Source organism: Pinus tabuliformis, chromosome 1_2, assembly GCF_031772625.1.
Source record: "Pinus tabuliformis cultivar Carrire ecotype Pingquan chromosome 1_2, CPIR1, whole genome shotgun sequence".
Classification (NCBI taxonomy): domain Eukaryota; kingdom Viridiplantae; phylum Streptophyta; class Pinopsida; order Pinales; family Pinaceae; genus Pinus; species Pinus tabuliformis.
Genome location: NC_142298.1, coordinates 863452071 through 863463969, shown reverse-complemented (window position 1 = coordinate 863463969; position 11899 = coordinate 863452071). Strand labels below are relative to the sequence as shown.

Below are 11899 nucleotides of genomic sequence, written 5' to 3'. Positions count from 1 at the left end.
TTTCAAAGCAGTCAACTCTACCATTAGAGCTGTTGATGGTGTGTTGAAGGACACTCAAGTGAAAGTAGGATCGTGGTTTGGAAAGTTGGACTTGAGAGTTGTGGACATGGATGATCATTCTATGGTGTTGGGGCTGGACTTTATGGAGCTTGTACAAGCCATACTAATGGTGGACCGGGACATTCTCTTGATCACAGCTAAAGGGAAGACCATGATGGTACCGATGAATAGAAGAAGTTGCTTGGGGTATAGACCAAGGATGGCTTCTATGACTTTGTATCCCAAAGATCCGAATGTGAAGCATGAGGATGTGGAGCAAAGAGGACTTGTGAGTGTGACTCAAACAACGAAGGAAATGAAGCTTGTTGACTTCGTTGCAAGACCTGGAAAGAAGAATGAAGGAAGTGAGAAGAAAACCTCACGAACATGGAGACACTTGTTGGGAGCATCTTCTACTGATGATCTTCACAATGGAGCTACAAGTGAAGGGAGCCCGAGTGCTACTTCAGAGGCAGTGGTTGATAAGGATTATGGAGGTAGAGATCCTGCCGGGATAGTGCACTTTTGTAGATATGCTATGGGCATATATGACTTTCAGTTAACAAAGAACAAGCTAGGTGAGCTTGGATGTACATGTGAGGAGATTGAAGCTGTGCATAGATACTTGAGGACACAATATCAATATGACACATGGGTGGATGAAAGTCAGGGAGGAAACTTCCTGGCCTTCCTTTCTCTTTAGATAACCTTGGAGGAAGGTTGGTGTGGAGGCCTTGGTAGGGAGGAACCACACCAACTTTACAAGGGCCCTTGGAGGAGGATTTTTTATGACAGGTGCAGACTGGGATGCAGATGGCCAAGGTTGAGATGGAGTCTACATGGGTTAGACATCATGGGCAGCTAGAGTCATGGACATCAGGTTAGTTATATGGAGCATGTTGCAGATGAGATGGAGTTTCCATGGGCCTGAGCATGGGATGATTGATAGATTCTTGATGAGTCCGAGATGTAGCAGAAGTCAAGGGAAGACTTGTGATGGCATAAGGATGTGCATTCTTATGGTTTGGGTGTGTGGTTGGACTGATCACCCGACTAGTTCGAGTCATGACGGGTACCAATGTGCAGAGATATGTTGGCATTAGTCGAGACATGGTGACACATATGTGTTGGCATCTGACAGGGAGACTACATGGAGGGGACACATGATGAAGACAAGAGGTCAGCAATCATGGATCAAGATGATATCTGATGGAGAGCATACCATGGAGGTGCATGCCTTGGTATGATGAGCTTGATGGCAGTTGGTCATTGAGCCGAGACATAGTGGAGAAGAGTCTCTACATATGTTGCAAGGATGTTTGCCTTGCGAAGAGGAGTTCACATCACAAATGACTGATGATCTTGGTGGATGGCTACCGGGATGGTATGTTGTCAAGGACGACAACGATTTTAGGTGGAGGAGGATGTAAGGCCTTCGAGTTGCGGTTGCGACGGGCACTGGCGAGTTGTGCACGAGAGTGGGCGCGCGGGCGGGCGCACCGACAAAATGTGCGACGGGAGGTGCGACAATATGCTACGATAAAAGCGACGATAGAGTAAACACTTAATTCGACTAAGTGTTGGACTACCACATATATGCGATGTTGAAAGGGAAGAAAACCGACTTGTAAATGGAAGACTTGTGGGCGTGCGTTGGCAGCTTTGGGGGTTGGCCATGGGGCTGCACACCCCCCTTAAAGCATACGCATGAATGATATATATTAATGGAGTTTGAGCTCATTTGTAAACCAATCATCGAACTCTCATATCATCTACGCATAGGAGGGGTAAAATCTGCACAAGGGAGATAGGGAGATGCGCATATCTCATGTGCATGCTATCTAGGTGCAGTTTTGATTATTCTTGTGCCGGGTAAGGTGAAGGAAAGCGTGCCGGGGTTCAGTTTGGATGCAGATTTGTGCAGGACTTGGTAGAGAGGTATAAGTGGCTCGGGTGAGCACTTCTCTTTGTGCAAGGGTGCACATGATTGTAAAAGGCTATTCTATGTCTTGGTTGTAAAATATTCTAAGTATATACTTGGAGTTTTGCCAAGTATACTTGATGATTGTATTATTGAAAAACTGATATAATATATTGTCGGGCAGACTCACATTACAGGGAGTTGCCCCTCCCCTTTAGACTTGTTGCAATTGTTGTTCTTGGTTAATTGCATGATGATAATGAATGAGTATGGGCTTCATTAAGTATAAAGGATAATTGCTTTTACTTAGTTGCGAAACACAAGCTAAGTATGTTAATGTGAAAGTAGGCGTAGTCCACGAATGTTAGTATTGGTGAAAAGAACGCGTTCGGTGGTGCCGCACCTTGCTACAAGCGGTTGGAAGATTACCGCAGGTGTAGGGGCGTGACATTACCCGTGACGGATGCCAGAGTATTCTAGAATCCACAATCTATTTCAAAATAGTTGTCGTTGGCTCCCCTGGCTGGTTTCCATTGGTTTCGCTTTTTAAGTTATAAAATTTTTAGCATATCTAACGTATGGGCAGTTGACTTGAGTACTTGTTTTCTGAGTCATAATTTCTTAATATATTGACTTATAAACTTTTAAATCAGGGTTTTTAAATCACCCTGATTTAAAAATAAAAATAAAAATGGTAAATTGTATACTCTCCATGGACTCACTCCAGGTACTCTAGCGTCAACGGGAACTGGACAGGACGGTTAGGACACTATCAATATTTTATTTCCATAAGAATGGCCAGAAGGTTGAATGCATCAGAATGTTCAATACTGTGCCTGTGAAAGTAAAGAAGCCAAAAGCATACGTGGTCTGGTCTTACGCTGTCTTTGATAATTACTAACTGTAACAAGCTGGCGATGGATACTAAGGGCTTTCCTCTGTATACGACACTGGAAAATAAATCCTTCATATACAGAGTTTATGGCTTTGCCCACTTTTCTGCAATAATTGGTCTCATCTATTATCGACTGATGCATATCCTGAGTGAGGATTATTGGCCATGGATTGTGATATTTGCGGCAGAACTAGGCTTCGCCTACGGTTGGATTTTGGAGCAGGCCATCAGGTGGCGGCCTGTTGAGCGAAAAGTCTTCCCAGAAAGACTTTCTAAGAGGTGATAATCTACTCATCTATCTTCCAGCGCGACCACAATTATTTATGCTTTTAAACGTTATGAGGGTTAATAGTTTGCTCATCTATATGCTTATGAGGGGTAATAATTTGCTCATTTGTGCTTTTTAAACATTTTCATGGGTATGTTAAATGAATATAATTTACTTCATCAAAATGGGCAGGTTTGAGAGCGATCTACCGCCTGTGGATATATTTATATGCACCCCTGATCCCATCAAAGAACCCCCACTGACTGTCATAAACACAGTACTGTTGGCTTTGGCTGTAGACTATCCTGTAGGAAAACTGTCATGTTATGTTTCTGATGATGGAGTATCCTCGCTTACATTTTATGCTCTCTTGGAAGCTTCACGTTTTGCAAAGATTTGGCTTCCATTTTGTTATAACTATGCCATTCAAGACAGATCACCAGAGGCATATTTCTCGGCAAGCTCTGCTTAGGAAAACGAAAATATGTCCTTTACTAAATAGTAAAGAATGGAAGAGTGTAAAAGTAAAAATATTATTTTTGGTATTTTTAATCAAAGGAATTGATAACCAGGTTGGGCTAGATGACCAATTCTAATACATTGTTTAGTGAATATATCGTAGCGATTTAAACCTGATATCATATACTTTAAATAATACTTCACGCTTCTTAACAAATAACATAGTGAACGCCAATTGAGTTGCGATTTATTTCTTTTGTTCCACATCCTGGATTTGGCTTATACATGTAGCTCTTCTTTTGTTTTATTATTTCTACCAGAAAGCGTATTTGGAAATGAAGGATCGTATCAATAACGCCGTGGAGATGTGAAGTGTTCCAGATGACAAACAGAAAGAACACACGGGCTTCAAAGACTGGATTTTGGGAAGCACTAGGCGAGATCATCCGAGTATTGTTCAGGTACTCCTATGAACCTTGCTTGATATGTGCAGATGCCGTGCTAACATTAGTGAAATCACCAGAATTTCTACTTATACACTTGTCGATTGTGTCTTCTTCTCTACGAATCTTTCGAATGTATATGCAGATTCTACTAGAGAACGGAGATGACAAGGACATTCAGGGTAATGATCTGCCCACTCTTATTTATGTCTCCCGTGAAAAGCGACCAGGAATTCCCCACCATTACAAGGCCGACGCTCTTAATGTTCTGGTAATATTTGCAATCTTCTGGTAATATTTGTCTTTGTTCTAGAAATGTGGTCACCTCATATTACGGCTGGTTTGTGATGTCGACAGATGAGAATCTCCGGCTTAATGAGCAATGCTCCCTTTATTCTCACTCTTGATTGCGACATGTTCACCAACAATTGTGAAGCACTTCGTCAAGCCATGTGCTTTTTCTTGGACCCACAAATAGGTCACCAGTTTGCGTACGTCCAATTCCCTCAAGGCTTTCATGGCATCACAAGGAACGATCTGTACGGAAACGATCACTTGAGGATTTCCTATGTGAGTATAATCCGCACCTTTTACTAGTAAGGTCTTAAGTTGCCCAACCATGCATTGAACCTAAAGAGGAAATCGTTACTTTCAGTGTCAATTTAAAGGAATGGATGGTCTCGAAGGTCCACTATACGCGGGCACTGGATGCATTCACCGCCGGGATGCTTTATGTGGGAAGGAAGTAAGGCATGCGTCCTCCAAATCGCTTAAAGCCTATTCCATTTCTAGAGCTCAAACGAGTCCATCCAAGATGCTGAAAGATGCAAGGGATCTTGCCAATTGCGCCTGCGAGGAGAACACCCTGTGGGGCAAAGAGGCAAAATTCCAACCAGCAGTTTTATTTTTAATTCACTTTTAAGTTTCGTACCCTCTATATATATCCCTGAAATTGAACTTGATAAATTGCAGGTTGGCATGATTTAGGGCTGTGCTGTGGAAGATGTATTGACAGGTTTTGTTATACAGTGCAGAGGGTGGAAATCTATTTACTGCACTCCAAGGCGAAAAGCATTTTTAGGTGGCGCGCCAGTGAACATGAATGACACACTCATTCAAATCCAAAGATGGAGTGCCGGATTCCTGGAGTTTTTCTTCAGTAGGTTTTGCGCATATGTTTATGACTTTCAACGGACAAGTACAAGTATAACCCATTGTATGTGTTATGGTGTTTTCTGTCTATGGGCTCCCTCTTCTTTATATATATTTTTCTACGGTTTACTTCCTGCCCTCGCCATGTTTAATGGAGTATCCTTATTTCCCAAGGTAATTTTTTCCTTATCAAATTTGTCCATATTTTTACATCACAGACCAAGACGAAGTCCTCATTTTCATTACTGATGATTATAAGTTTGTGGCAATGAATAGGCTTCAAATCCATGGTTCATCCTCTTCGTCTCATTAGCAGGATCTGCACATGGGTACAGTCTGATAGAGTTTTTGTTCATCGGGGGTTCGTTTAAGAGTTGGTGGAACGAACAGAGGATGTGGATGATTAAAGGCCTGTCATCCTATTTGTTTGCTTTAATCCAAGTTGTTTGCAAGATGCTCGGTTTATCGGAGGTAGGCTTCGAGGTGACAAGCAAAGTAGTGGATAACGAAGCAGCGAAAAGATACGAGGAGGAAATGTTGGAGTTTGGTGTGGCATCTGCTATGTTTGTTGTGAGAATAATGCAGAAATAGAATTAGTTATGAGCAGTTGAACAGAATTAGTTGTGAGCAGTTTAACAAGAATTAGTTGTGAGTGGTTAGGAATTGGTTGCATGAGTTTCCTATATAAGTGTCATGTAATTGAGCAAATAATTAATGAAGTTTGGTTTTCACTTTGTCTCACGTTTGGTTTTCTGTTTTAATTTGGTATCAGAGCTCTCTTTAGTTTGCGCCTCTCTCCTCTTCGTGGGCAGTGAGACTCTGCCATTAGAGTGTGCGCTGGAGCTGATGCGGGTGCCTGCTGCGCAAGTGCTGAAGCGTGGAGTGCGTCCAGAAGAAGACGGAGGTTTTTTAAACTGTTGTTGGCCCTGTCCAGAACCCACTCTTGCTGGTGTGCTGTCAGCTGGTGCTGTCGAGAACCGTCAAGAAGCCTTGTCCAGAACGTTTGCTGGTGTTACAGTGTGGCCGAACCAGACCTTGTCCAGAACCGTCCGTCGAGAAGCGAAGGTGGCCCGTTGCAGCCATCAAGGAGGGCACCGTTGTGCGTATGAAGGGACCACCCCTTGAAAACCTTTGCGTGCTGCCAGAACTCGGGTATTTTTAATTTTTGTCTCAGGAAATTTTAAAGCTGTTTTGCCTCAGAAATTGTTTCCAGAAAGCAGTCAAGATTTGATCCAAGTGTATACGCAGAGTTTTATTTATTAAATTTCTCAGGCAGTGAGGCCTGCGGTATTATTGTTTAAGAAGCTTGCGTTTTTTTTGTTTGAATTTGGTCATTGGTGGAGAGATGGCTAATCCCCTTGCAGATTCATATTTAAATGAGTCTTCAAGACTTGATGGAGAAAATTATGTCAATTGGAAATTTAAGATCATAACAGTACTGGAGGCATACAATCTCTGGCCGATTGTCAAAGGTGACGAGACCAAGCCTCAACCTCCTACTAATACTCAAGATTGGGAGAAGCGTGAAATGAAAGCAAGGGTGCTGCTACGCATGTCAGTGAAGGACAATATTATTCCTCACATTCGGGACTGTGAAACTTCGAAGACGACATGGGACACTCTCAAAGGTTTGTATGAGACTTCTAATGCAAACCGTATTTTATTTTTAAAAACAAAGCTGCTATCTATCAAAATGGATACCAATGAAAGCATTAGCAACTTTGTTTCCTGAATTAAAGACTTTAGTGATAAGCTTGGTGATATTGGTGAAAAGGTTTCTAGTACAGACTTGGTAACTGTTACGTTAAAGGGGTTAGTCCCAGACTATAAAGTCTTTATTTCAGCTCTCTCAGCTAGACCGACACCCCCTACATTTGAAGAATTGGCTGGAATTCTTCTTCAAGAAGAAGAGCGCATGAAAACTTTTGAACTGGAGTCAAATGGTTCTGATTTGGCTTTGACTGCAAGAGGCCAAAAACCATTCCGAGGGAGACCATGGGACAGAAACAGAGGCCGTTTTCAAGCAAAGCAGAAAGGTATGGCACCTCCTGATTCTTATGTTAAAAGGAACATTGAATGTCATTATTGTGGAAAACCTGGACATCTGGCTAAAGATTGCTATAGGAGAAAGAATAATGAATCAAATCAAATACATAGCAGGCATAATGGAAATTACACAAACAAAGACACCTCAGTGAATGATGGATTTAAAAATCTTAAGTTATTTCTTTCTGATGCTGCATTGTCTGCTGAAACTGATGATGAGAATGCTTGGTTTATAGATTCTGGTGCATCGGCACACATGACTTGTAATAAAGAATGGTATGATAAATATTATGAGAAATCTGATGGTACACACATTTACCTAGGAGATGATAGGTCACTTAAAGTTCAAGGCTATGGCATAATAAATGTGTACTTACCTAATGGACAAATGCGACAGATTCATAATGTGATGTATGTACCTGCTCTTAAAAAGAATTTGCTATCTGTTTCCACTATCACTGATAATCATTTAAAAGTAGAATTTGGTAAATTGGGGTGTATAGTGAAAGATGTTCAGGACCACTACAAGGTTGTTTCTATAGGTACCAGGGTTGGAGGATTATACAGATTGGATGTGACAGTCAAGCGCCATGTTGCATTGACATCTCAAGAGACATCGACAGCAGAATTATGGCATCACAGGTATGGGCACCTAAATTACAATGATTTATCGTTGTTACAAAGGAAATCAATGGTTGAAGGTCTTCCTGTTATGAAGTGTGAACATTTACCATGTGAAGCTTGTGCACTTGGTAAACAGCATAGAGACGAGTTTCCTGTTCATACTGAGAAACGAAAGTATGATATACTTGAATTAATTCACACTGATGTATGTGGACCTATGCAAACTAGGTCTCTTGGTGGTGCTTCATACTTTGTTATTTTTATTGATGATAGATCTAGATATACCTGGGTCTATTTCATTAGAAGGAAAAGTGACATATTTGAGTATTTTAAAGAGTTTCGAAATATGGTTGAAAAACAAACAGGAAAGTGCATCAAAATACTCAGATCTGATCAAGGGGGTGAATATAAGTCAAAAGCATTTAACACCTATTGTAAATCTAATGGAATTCAACAACAGTTCACAGTGCCACATACCCCTCAGCAAAATGGTGTTGCTGAGCGATGGAATAGAACCTTGGTGGAATCTGCTCGTAGTATGCTGCAAGGTAAGAACATCTCTAATGGTTTCTGGGCAGAAGCCATTAACACTGCTGTTTATCTGAAGAATCGATGTCCCACTAAGAAATTAGTTTTTCAAACTCCTTTTGAGGTTCTTTATGGTTATAAACCTGATGTGAGTCATTTCAAAGTCTTTGGATGTACTGCTTTTGCTCATATTCCTAAGGCTAACAGAAGCAAACTTGATGCCAAGTCCATCAAGTGTGTTTTCATTGGATATTGTACGGATCAGAAAGCCTATAAATTGTATGATTCAAGTTCCCATAAACTATTTGCAAGTCGTGATGTATTGTTTCATGAGCAGACTGATAAAAGTAACACAAAGAATGATACATGGCCTATTTCTAATGATGCACATCTCAAGCTTGATACTTTGATTAAGCAGGAACAGGAACAGGTCCAGGTACAGGTACAGGATCAGGATGATAGCAGCAGTATGAGCACATCTAGCAGCAGTGAGTCATCACAAGGAGGTGATACACCTCAAAGCCAACGAATCATGGATGGAACACCCACACCAAGAAGGTCGTCCCGACAGACTCGGCTTCCTGAAAGGTATAGAGACTATGCCTTAATGTCTAATATAATGAATGTTGAAGAACCAATTGATTATGAGCAGGCTAAACAACATGAACCATGGATTAATGCTATGAATGATGAGTATGCTTCTATTATGAAAAATCAAACATGGGAATTAGTGGAACTTCCTGAAAATAAAGTTCCAATTGGAAGCAAATGGTTGTACAAAACAAAATTTAAAGCATATGGTACAATTAATAAATTTAAGGCAAGATTAGTAGCAAAAGGATATGCTCAACAGGAGGGAATTGATTATGAAGACACTTTTGCACCAGTAGCTAAGTTGAATACAATTAGATTACTGATTGCCTTAGCCACAAAACATAATTGGAATATACATCAATTGGATGTCAAATCTGCTTTTCTAAATGGTGATTTAAAGGAAGAAGTTTATTTGGTTCAACCTGAAGGGTTTGTCAAACAGGGACAGGAACATCTGGTTTGCAGGTTAAGAAAGGCATTGTATGGTTTGAAACAGGCACCAAGATCATGGTATGTAAAGATTGATACCTTCTTTCTTCAGAATGGATTTGTGAAAAGCAAAAATGATCCTAACTTGTATTTTAAGAAAGATGAAAAAGGAAATGTTGCTTTAATATCTTTGTATGTGGATGATCTCATTATAACAGGTAGTGCTCACAAGTTAATTGAAGAAATTAAAGTTCAGTTGTCACAGGTTTTTGAAATGAAAGATTTGGGTGAAATGCATTACTGCTTAGGAATTGAGGTATGGAGAGAACCTGGTAAAACTTTGATCACTCAAAGCAAATATACAAAGGAGATTCTTAAAAAGTTCAATATGACAGATTGCAAAGCTATGTCAACTCCCTTAGAACAGAATGCAAAGTTGTACAAAGAAGATGGATCGAAAGAGGCAGATGGAACATTATATCGTCAGTTAGTGGGAAGTTTGAACTATCTCACCACTACCAGACCAGACATTGCATACTCAGTCAGTATCCTTAGTCAATTCATGGCTAAGCCTTCAGGAAATCACTGGATTGCTGCAAAGAAAGTTCTCCGATACTTAAAGGGAACAGTGAATCTTGGTATTATGTATACTAATGTATCTGATGTTGCACTGACAGGTTTTTCTGATTCAGATTGGGCAGGAAATCCAGATGACAGACGATCTACCTCTGGCTATGCATTTCATATTGGATCAGGGGTCGTATCTTGGAGTAGTAAGAAACAGCCAATTGTTTCTTTATCATCAACAGAATCAGAGTACAAAGCTTTGACCAATGCCACCTGTGAAGCTATTTGGTTGTGGAGAATTCTTGCAGATCTTGAAGAAGCGCAAAGTGGTGCAACATGTATCAATTGTGATAATCAGAGTGCTATCAAATTAGCACATAATCCAGTTTACCATGCTAGAACAAAACACGTTGAGTTACAGTACCACTTTGTACGTGAGAAAATTGAGTCAAATGAAATTGGATTGATATTCTGTAACACCAAGGATAATGTGGCTGATATATTTACTAAGCCCCTTGGTAAAATCAAATTTGAAGTTTTTAGAAGTCAGTTAGGTATTGTAGAAAATCCATTTCTCCATTAAGGGAGGATGTGAGAATAATGCAGAAATAGAATTAGTTATGAGCAGTTGAACAGAATTAGTTGTGAGCAGTTTAACAAGAATTAGTTGTGAGTGGTTAGGAATTGGTTGCATGAGTTTCCTATATAAGTGTCATGTAATTGAGCAAATAATTAATGAAGTTTGGTTTTCACTTTGTCTCACGTTTGGTTTTCTGTTTTAATTTTTGTCCCACCAGCAACTTTCGCAATAATAAACTTGATATCGTTGGTCTGTGGACTAGCAAGAATCATGCGAGAAGGGTATTCGGCTTTTGAGTGTATGATTTTGCAGTTAGTTTTGTGCAGCTTCATAGTGATAATTAGTTATCCTATATTTGAGGTGATGTTTATGAGGAAGGATAAAGGGCGAATAACTACTTCCATTACCGTTGTCTCCATCTTTGTTGCAGTTTCTGCGTGTTCTGTAGCTTCCACGTTCATTTCTACCTGGTGAAAATCCGCCAGAAGTAGTTGAAAAAAAACGTTTGGTCGAAGAGTCTCTGTTCAATGTTCATGTATGCATCTGCATTAGTTTTTTAATTTACTTCGTGTAGTTTCAGAGATTTGGACTAGAATAATTGTGTCAAAGATATGGACTATATTAGTGGAGATTCATTCAATTCGATATTGAAGCAGGTCATCTTAATATACTGGCTTTGTATAAGATAAATTACATGGTAACAGTAGTTTGAATGGCTCAGAATTGTAAAATGGAAAATTGAACGTCGAATCCAATAGCGTGGAATGTGCCACATTATTCTGGGATACACGACGTTATGACACATGTAAACATTGCGGTAATTTGTCTTTCTGCTCCTATTCTTATTTTGGTTCTTCCCAGCGTTATTGCCACACCGGTAATCAAATTCTTATTGACACCCAAGTTTTTTCTTTCAAACTTGATTTGATGGTAATTTGGGAATTTCACCAGAGTGAAGGAAAAGTATTAACTCTTCGATCATAGTTTTAATTGAGGCATGTCTAACTTGGGTAAAATTATCGAGCCTGTCTAAATCTGGCTTATGGAAAATTACTTTTGCTTTTCTTTTTAACTTGGAATTTTGACTGGTACCAAATTATCGAGTTTGTCTAAATCTGGCTTACAGAAAATTACTTTGGCTCTTCCTTTTAACTTGGAATTTTGACTGCTTGCATAACTTGCATAACTTATGTCTTCATCAAGTTATAATTACGGAGTAAGGCGTTCATTTTGAAAACAACTTCCCTCATTGTTGTTAGGGTTCAAGAGAAATAAATATAATAATCAAGAAATACACATTCAAACCATGTACACCATGATTATCTGGAAAATCCCAATTGGGGAAAAACCAACC

The 11899-nt window shown here is 39.9% G+C and overlaps 1 pseudogene; it reads left to right on the top strand.

The window, feature by feature from the left end:
* The first annotated feature begins 2877 nt into the window (after nt 1-2877).
* LOC149208651 (cellulose synthase-like protein E6) lies at nt 2878-11019 on the top strand (annotated as a pseudogene).
* The last annotated feature ends 880 nt before the right edge of the window (nt 11020-11899 follow it).